Raw genomic sequence first — 8,235 nt, forward strand, 5'->3', positions numbered from 1 at the left:
TGACAAAGTCTGGAGGCCTAAAGGCCTTGTGTTCCTGGCAGTGATGCTTTATGGAGAGATGTTGGATGGAGGTGACTGCTGAAGAACGCTGGTACAGATGTTGTTACAGGTTGTGGTGGTGGTGGGGTATGTTGGTACAGGGTGATGTCACTGAGATCACACCCCTTACTCCAATGGCTCATAAATGGGAGAGAATAAATACTGAGCATGGGATTTCCAAAGCCACGGAATTAGGATGCACAAAATTCCCATTAATTTCTATTGAAAATTCGTCATTAAAATCCTTCAGGTACCTTTGAGAATTCTACACCTACAGTCTCCACGCACAAGGTGTTGTCTCTCCAGAGCTATTTCTAGAGAAGGAAAGCACACATTTAACTACACATAGAACTGAAGGGTCATTAGTCAACTTTGTATTATTTCTGCTACACAAAGAAATACACAAACCTATGGGTATTTTCTGGTTCCAAGGTTCAGCAAACCTTATTCCACTCAAAGGCCTTGAGACTCAAGTTAGAACAATTAGGGCATGTCTTCACTCCGGGGTAAGTCGACCTAAGTTATGCTACTCCAGCTACATGAATAATGTAGCTGGAGTTGACGTAGCTTAGGTCAACTTATGCCAATGTCTTCACTGCACTGCGTCGACGGGAGACGCTCTCTGGTAGACTTCCCTTGCTGTTCTCGGACAGCTGAAGTACGAGGGTTGACCGGAGATCGCTTTGCCATTGATTTAACAGGTCTTCACTAGACCCACTAACTCGATCCCTGTTGCATCGATTGCAGCACCATTGATCTCCTCGTAGTGGACAACAGCCCTTAAAATTACTAGCTTTGAAGAAACTTGTCCAGCACTGCACTTTTCACTAGCAGTTTATGAGAAATAGTTTAAAACTATATTCACATCCTAGAATGGTTCAGGTTTTATTAAAGTGCATCTCAGAATCAGCTTATTCTGTATTCCCTTGTTCCTGTAAGAGAAACATACATTTTGAAGCAGTCAGTCCAATTGCCAAATTCTTAGAGGTGTCAATGTCTTTCAGTTAGTCCCCAAATAAGAGCAATTGACCTATTACGTAGAGAAGGACGTATACTCTTGTTGTCTATGGCATTGAGTAGGGGATTCAGGAGATTGGGGGTCAGATCTGGCACAGCCAACCTTGAGCAAATTACTTAGGGTGAAATTCTATGTTTCGTCTCTAGGAGGAGAAGCAAGAACGGGGAGCCCAGGTGGGAGGGGTTAGGGTGGTTTTTAGACACTGTTTTGCCTTTCCAATCTTGGGCTGCTGGAGAGGCCCCTGGAATTATTTGGTCGGCCTGGGGAGCCTGTCTAAATTATGGCAGCCTCTCCAGGCAGCACTGCAGTCCATGGCATAGCCTGGAGATCTCCACAGTGCTATCTGCTGCAGACCCACCCCCAACATGTCCGTCCTGCCCTCAGTCCCATCCCAGCATGCCCGTTATGCCAGGGCTTGTGAAGGAATCCTTGGAAGGCAGATTTATCGCTTTCTTCTACAGGGCCGGCACCACGGCAATCCTTCACCAGCTGGAACCTGGAGGTTTTAAGGTCCTTTTATGTCACACTGCCCCTTTTACCTGGTTTAAACTGGTCAAAGAAGAGGTGAGGAACACATCCTTAATCTCGCCATGCCTTGGGTCCCCACCTGAAAAATGTGGCTATTTCCTTTATATTGTCTTTAGATTGCAAACTCTTTGGGGAAAAGACTTTCTTATACTGTATGTTACTTCAGGACCTAGCCCATGGGGGCCCCAATCTTGGTTGGGGCTTCTAAATACTGATGTAAAATAAATAATAATTTAAGTTATTTGACTTTGTATTAGGTCATTTGTGACTTCTGAACACATTCAGTCATCTCCTCTGCTAGTTGCATGGATATTCTGTTTAGACTCACTGGAGAATGCTGTAAGTGTAAGGTTCTATAACCTTTCCACTACAAACCCCTGTTTTTAGAGACTTATAACTTAGTGACAAAAGTCCCCTCTTAGCACACATGACTTTAGTTTGGGATTACATTTTATTCTCCTACCAAATTTGTAAGAGTGCACTTTGGCCATTTTTGGATGAAGAGAACGTTAAGAAAATAAGATCAGAGACAAGGTGGGTGAGGTAATGTCTTTTAATGGACCAACTTCTGTTGGTGAGAAAAACAAGCTTTCAAGCTTACACAGAGCTCTTCTTCAGGTTCTGAAGAAGTCAAAGGCAAAACTCACAAGGTAGGCTGGAAGCTTCTTTGCTCTGCCCAGTGAGGCAGTATCCATTTGAACTAAGTGGGGAGTTTTTCATTTTTACAGTATTCTGAACCATTAACATGTAGATTTAATGCATATTTAAAACTTGGTGAAATCCCTCAAATCTGCAGATCAGACACTACAGAGATTGTTTCATTTCAGCACAATGGTGTGATCTACCCCAACGAACGATACTTCCATGTTGTCTAAGATGTTGGAGAAATTAGTGTATTGACTTTTTGGAACAAAAGGACATCTTGCATCTTGCCCCACTAAGGCTTCTGATTAAGTTGTCATAGTTTCAGGGTAACTGCATCTCTGTCACCCCCATGGGAAGCCAGGCTTTGTGCTTCTACCTTTCCTGGGGTGGAATCATTGGGGTTGGCTGATTGGGCTTGGCACTTGTGGTTCTTCCCTTCAAGATTTTGTGACCAGTGGTGAACAGAATAGACCAAAGTATTGTTAAAACTTAACACTAGAAACAAAGCATTCAGAGAAAAGAAGTTTAAAAGAACAAAGTGGTCTATATGCACCTGTCTTACCCAAAGACAAACCATCCTGTGATGATGACCACAGCAGGCATAGACTCTTCAGACCCCTCAAAGGGTGCTGGGTGTCAGTCTGAAGAGCTCCCCAAAAATGATTGCCGCCCACCTAAGGAGAATCACTTTTAATCCAGCCAGAATTTCTTTGTCTTCTCAGTTTCTGAGCTTTGTAATCAAACCAGTTTGTTGGGATCAGCAGAAGGACAAACTAGTTTCCTCAGGTTCACTGGCTCTCCTATTGTCCTGTAACAACTCTCAAGTATTTGGTAAGGGGACAGTATTACATCAAGCCATTGTTTTGCCTTCCTACCTGTTTCCCCACAGGCTTGGTGATTTAACCCACTATAACCATAGGGTGGCCAAGTGTCTGGTTTTGGAAAACCAGTCGAAAAGGGGACCTGATGGTGTCTGGTCAGATCTACTGACCGGACACCGCAAAATCTGGTTACTGTTACTGGGGGAGGCAGGAAGGCACTGAGTCATCACCCGCCCAGTCCCTATTCAGCCAGGGCCACCTCCTACCTGCATTGGGTGGCTGCAGCTCCCAGCCCCAGCTCTGCATGCAAGACCCTCCCGACCGATGCAGGAAGGGGGGAGAGGGGAAAAGCAGTGAGTGATGGAGGGAGGGTGAAAGAGGAGCGAATGGGGGTGGGGATGGGGCCTCGGGGGATGGGACAGGGCAGGAGTGGGGCATTGGGGGAAGAGGCGAGGCAGGGGTGGTTCCGGCACACCTGCTGGAATGTCCAGTTTTTAAATATTACAAAGTTGGTAACCCTCACCATACAGTAAACATAACCACCACATTAACATACAGTATTAATACATTGTTAGAGCAGCCCTACTTTTTTTCACACAAGTCATCCACATAAGCCAGATTTTAAGGCCTGATCCAAAGCCCACTCAAGTCAATAGAAATCTTTCCCAGATCAAGCTCAAAGTTCTACTCTGAAAAGGTGCTATGTAAAAACAGCACCTTCTTAGTTAACACATGTCCTCAAGAAGGGGGTCCACCAACCTCACGTGCACCTCCTTGTGGCTGTGTCTGGGTATTAGCTCTCACCCCATCTTGTGCCCACTTCCGTTGGTTGCTCATGCTGTGGCCCTCTCGCTCACTGTGACTCAGGGTTCTCTTTCTTCATGACTCAGCGCTCTGACCAGCTCACTGTGTAGTTCCCCTTTTAGGGTATAATCAACAGCCCACTGGACAAGCTGTCTGGTTGCTGCCTCAGACAGTCTTCTGTTCCACATGTCCAGCTCCTGTGCCACTTTCCCAGGGACTGGTAGGGGACCCAGGCCCTCCCTCTGCACTAGGTTCCAGCCCGGGGATCCTATAAGCAGCTGCCAAGGTCTGCACACTTCTGCTCCTTCCCTGGGCTTCTTCCTATCCAGCCTCTGTCAGGCTATCTTCTCTGGATTGACCCTTCTTTCCAGTCTAAGACCCCAGGGCTTATTCTCCCCACTGAGTTTCTTACTCACTATCAGTCTGTACTCAGAGAGTGACTGCAGATTCCCTCCCTGCAGCCTCTTCCTACTTTCACTTTCTGGTTTATAATCCTATAATCCAGCTCCTTCCCCAAATGGGCTTCATCTGCCATTAGACTTTGCCATTCCCTGGTGCCCCTTCAGGTGCAGCATATAAGGCTAATTAGCCCCTTCTGGCCCACAATAACAGCCCAGAGGACTTGTATGGGGTGTAACCCCATCAGTCCTTCATATGACCTAGAGCATAGTTACTGGACTGTGAGCAAATGCTCCAATGCTCTGCATATTCTCCAAGGCTTTCCCTATAGACATTAGGACAGTCATAGGTATCAGAGTTCAGGACAATTGCATCTGAATTTTCCCTTTATGATCCACCTAAAGTACTCACTCTTAGGTTTCCGGATCCCAAGCTGTCACCTCTCTTGGGAAGAGATATGTGTCTCTCTCTCTTTTAACCAGGGTTTTTTCCTGCCTACTCTGTGATTTCCCCTGCAAGTCATACTGTCTAAGCAGGCCTGCTTTGCCTTCACCTCAGAGGCTATAAACAGCATAATTCCCCTTGGGTATAAGTTACCACACAGCCTTTTCTAAGCAAGCACATTTATTTGTAAAGTGAAATCATTACAGAGAACACAGATTAAAACATTCTAATAAGTTTACCATAGATCACCCCAGCTCCAACAAAGGCTCTGGCAGGAGTCAATTCTTCAAACCTCATGAAATGGGGTTTCTGTGGTTACAAGTTCATAGCTGCCTGGGCTCAGAACAAGCACTCTATGAATCTGAGAGTCACTCCTTTATACAGTTTGGGCCTCTGATCCTGTCCTCGTGTGACGTAGACCAAGGTCCCCTCCCTAGGGTGAGGCTTCAAAAGGCCGAGTTCTTGCATAACCGGAGGAGGTATTTTGTTTCAAATAGTCTTTTTGAAGATCAGAAGACTTCCCATTAGTCACGTCTCTCTCCGAGACATTACATACAGTCCCACAACAATACATACACATTTGAATTTTGAATACAAAGAACTCCTAAAATACTTAAGCTTAATTCAGTAAAGTTTGTCCAGGATATTGCCGGAAATTACTGTATCTGTCACAATGGGTTCTATTCCATATAGGTTCTTATACCATGCTCATCTGCATGATATCTGAGTGCCTTAGAGTAATGCATTAAGCGATCTGACTGATAGCTGTCATTTGTTTGTTCTCCCATCCTCTCCCCAGAGGGAGAGTGTGCAGTGGAGTGTTTTGTTTTGAATTTTTTTAATATAGTATGCATGTAAATATATGTTGATATATGTTTATATGTTCATGTTAGAGAAAGCAAAGTCAAAGAAATGTACCTTGCACTTTGAGTGGAAAGTGATATGTTTGTGATGGTTCTTAGTTCCTGTAAGAGATAATTTCTTTGACTTTAACACACTGTTTCTCCTGTTAAACTGGTATCTCCAAGCCAAATCTCACAGTATTTACCCAAGCAAAATTTCCACTGATTGTATCCTTAGATTGTATTTTCTGCAGCAGTATACCATGCAGAACTGACCTATACTTACAGTGGGCCAGATTGTACCCAGGTGCTGCCTGGGTGTACAAAAGCACCAGAAAATCCCCACCCTCTCATTATGTCCTCCATCCCTGGAGTGTTCCCACACAATCGCAGACCCTGCTCTCCCACAAAGACACTCATCTCTCCTAACACCATTAGTACTGTTGGTTGGCTATAGAAGGAAATACGTGATGGTGCAGAATATTCATACAACACGCCCATGTCCTCTCTAGGTACCGGAGGACCAAATAGTCTATGATTTTAACATAACTCCATGCAGTATGAATGCTGATGACCTTCAGAAGGAGTTGCATAAATAAGCCCAATCTTACCAAGAGCTCCCTTCAGGGAGTGGAGCTCTGAAACGTGCTGAATACAGGTCTACGATTACTAGGCACAATCTGATTTACCAGTATTAACTAACTAGTAGTAAGTTGATTTCTATATTTCCAATGGCCAATAATGATTCTTTCTGGAGTGAAATATTAAACATAGCAGAGTAATTATGCAGAATTATCTGGGATATCTTTTCAAGGCAGCAGCTCTTATGAACTGCTTTGAAAATGAACCTCTGTATGTCTGAAAAGGACCATTTCTGTCAATTCACCATAGATTACAAAAGATTATTGGGTTCTAGTTTCACCCTACAACAGTTGTTTCTCTGAGCTGCATTGTTTTGGAAGATGAAGCAGCAGAGAAACAGAACAGTAGTTCTAATTCATATCCACTCTACTTTCCCCAACAGCTCATTTACCTCTCTCTCTCTCCCCCCCCCCCTTCCTTGCTACTGCTGAAGGCAAGCTAATTAGGCTGTTCCCGCAAGAAATATTTATTCTGAGCTATAATAGCCACATCAGATAGACTGCTAGGATAAAACTCCCCATAATATAACCTTATAAGTGCCTATCAGCTTGTCATAATGTCTCCCTGTCTGCTTTCCTTTCATTCCTCACTTTGCAGGAAGAATTGTCTCATCCTGTTTTCTATTTGAGTATTAAGCAAATTCACTTCAAAAATTTATGAAATAGGTTTCTTTTTTCCCCCCAGCCTCCTTTTTATTTATACATTTCTAAGGCATGAAACATCAAATGTTAGCCAATAGAAATACAGGGTATATTTCTATAGCTTTCTTTTTGTGAATGCTTAACCTTCTGTTAACCCAATATATTAAAATTCTTCAAACACAGAGTAGCAATGTTCATAATCTCCAGTTCATTATCTTAATTAGATCTGTCCTATATTATCCCACAATTTATTCTCATTACTTTAAAGGTGATCAGCCTTAGAAAGGCATGTGAGAAGAATTCACTGAATTCTATTGTGCCAGCATTTTTCTGATCTCCTTTTGAATCTTTCAGGTGCAATAATGATAATGCTACTGGTATGTTTAATTAAAAATTGCATTTGAATGATATGAATATTCATTTGGGGGGAATGAACTCGGGATTAACTCAGGGGGTAAAATGTCTGTAATGGCCCGAGGATGTGAACTGAGCTGGGCTCCCCATTAAAATATAAATGAATAATTAAAAATGATGAAAAATCCAATGCATCCCACCCCACAACTATTAGGAATGCTTTGCCTAGGTTGAGTGTGTCTCCTCAGGTAACATTTTGCCTCATAAGCCATTAGTGTTCATCCCTTGATAACAAATTATACCACAAGTACTTGACATACAACCCTGCCCATAAGCTAATACCCTGTGCTAAATCTTCATTACATAATTAAGAAGGGTCATTGGCCTTTGAAAAATCTCAAGTCAAAGTGTTATATCAGGAATAGTCAGGTTCCCTTTAATAGTGTTCTAAGGAAGAAAATAGCAGCTAAGATTAAAAGTGGGTCTCGAGAAAGTTAATGTGGCACACAGGAAACTGTTCAGGAGGGTATGGAAAGGAAAAGAGCAGTTCAAATCTTTGATAATGCAGCTTTCTATATCCAAATCCCCCCTGGAAAAACTCAGCACTTCAATATTCTGGGCAAGGATGTTAACAACGTAGCTTCTCTTTGTTCTGTGAATAGCACCAGCAAAAAATATCAAAATGGCTCCTGGTTGTTTATTGTCATTTTTTCTGAGCACAGGAAACATCAAATAATGAACAGCTCTTGTACAGCTTATCTGCCATTGCAGGATGCTTTTTTTCGTTAAATAAGGCTACAAAACAAAGATAAAACTCTTTGGTATAGGAACATTGTGTGAAGTTTAATGGGCGTTTGCCAGAGAGTGTTTTGCCGGCTGTTAGCCAGTTGCCAAGGAAATTCAGAGGATGTACATTCTAGAAGATTTCCTGAGAATAAAATGAAGTCAGTTAAGGAGGCTTTGCTTGGAGTGGAAGTGAAGTTCCAGGTGCATTAAGTGGGTGGACAGAGATACCTGACTTTGTGTATACAACCACCCTGTGAGAAACATGCCCCTCT

General features: G+C 43.0%; 1 long non-coding RNA gene across 3 annotated transcripts; it reads right to left on the reverse strand.

Annotated features, from left to right (window-relative positions):
* Positions 1–398: 398 nt before the first annotated feature.
* On the reverse strand, positions 399–5,074 carry LOC135981939 (uncharacterized). Of its 3 annotated transcripts, none has more exons than XR_010599148.1 (3): positions 4,938–5,072; positions 2,793–3,038; positions 399–971 (listed from the first exon to the last, which is right to left on the reverse strand). It is a non-coding gene; the product is annotated as an uncharacterized LOC135981939 (long non-coding RNA). The 3 variants fall into 3 exon arrangements; XR_010599149.1 differs by lacking the exon at positions 399–971 and adding an exon at positions 2,125–2,665; XR_010599147.1 differs by lacking the exon at positions 399–971 and having other exon boundaries at positions 2,125–3,038; positions 4,938–5,074.
* Positions 5,075–8,235: the final 3,161 nt, after the last annotated feature.

This window comes from Chrysemys picta, chromosome 2, assembly GCF_011386835.1.
Source record: "Chrysemys picta bellii isolate R12L10 chromosome 2, ASM1138683v2, whole genome shotgun sequence".
Lineage (NCBI taxonomy): Eukaryota > Metazoa > Chordata > Testudines > Emydidae > Chrysemys > Chrysemys picta.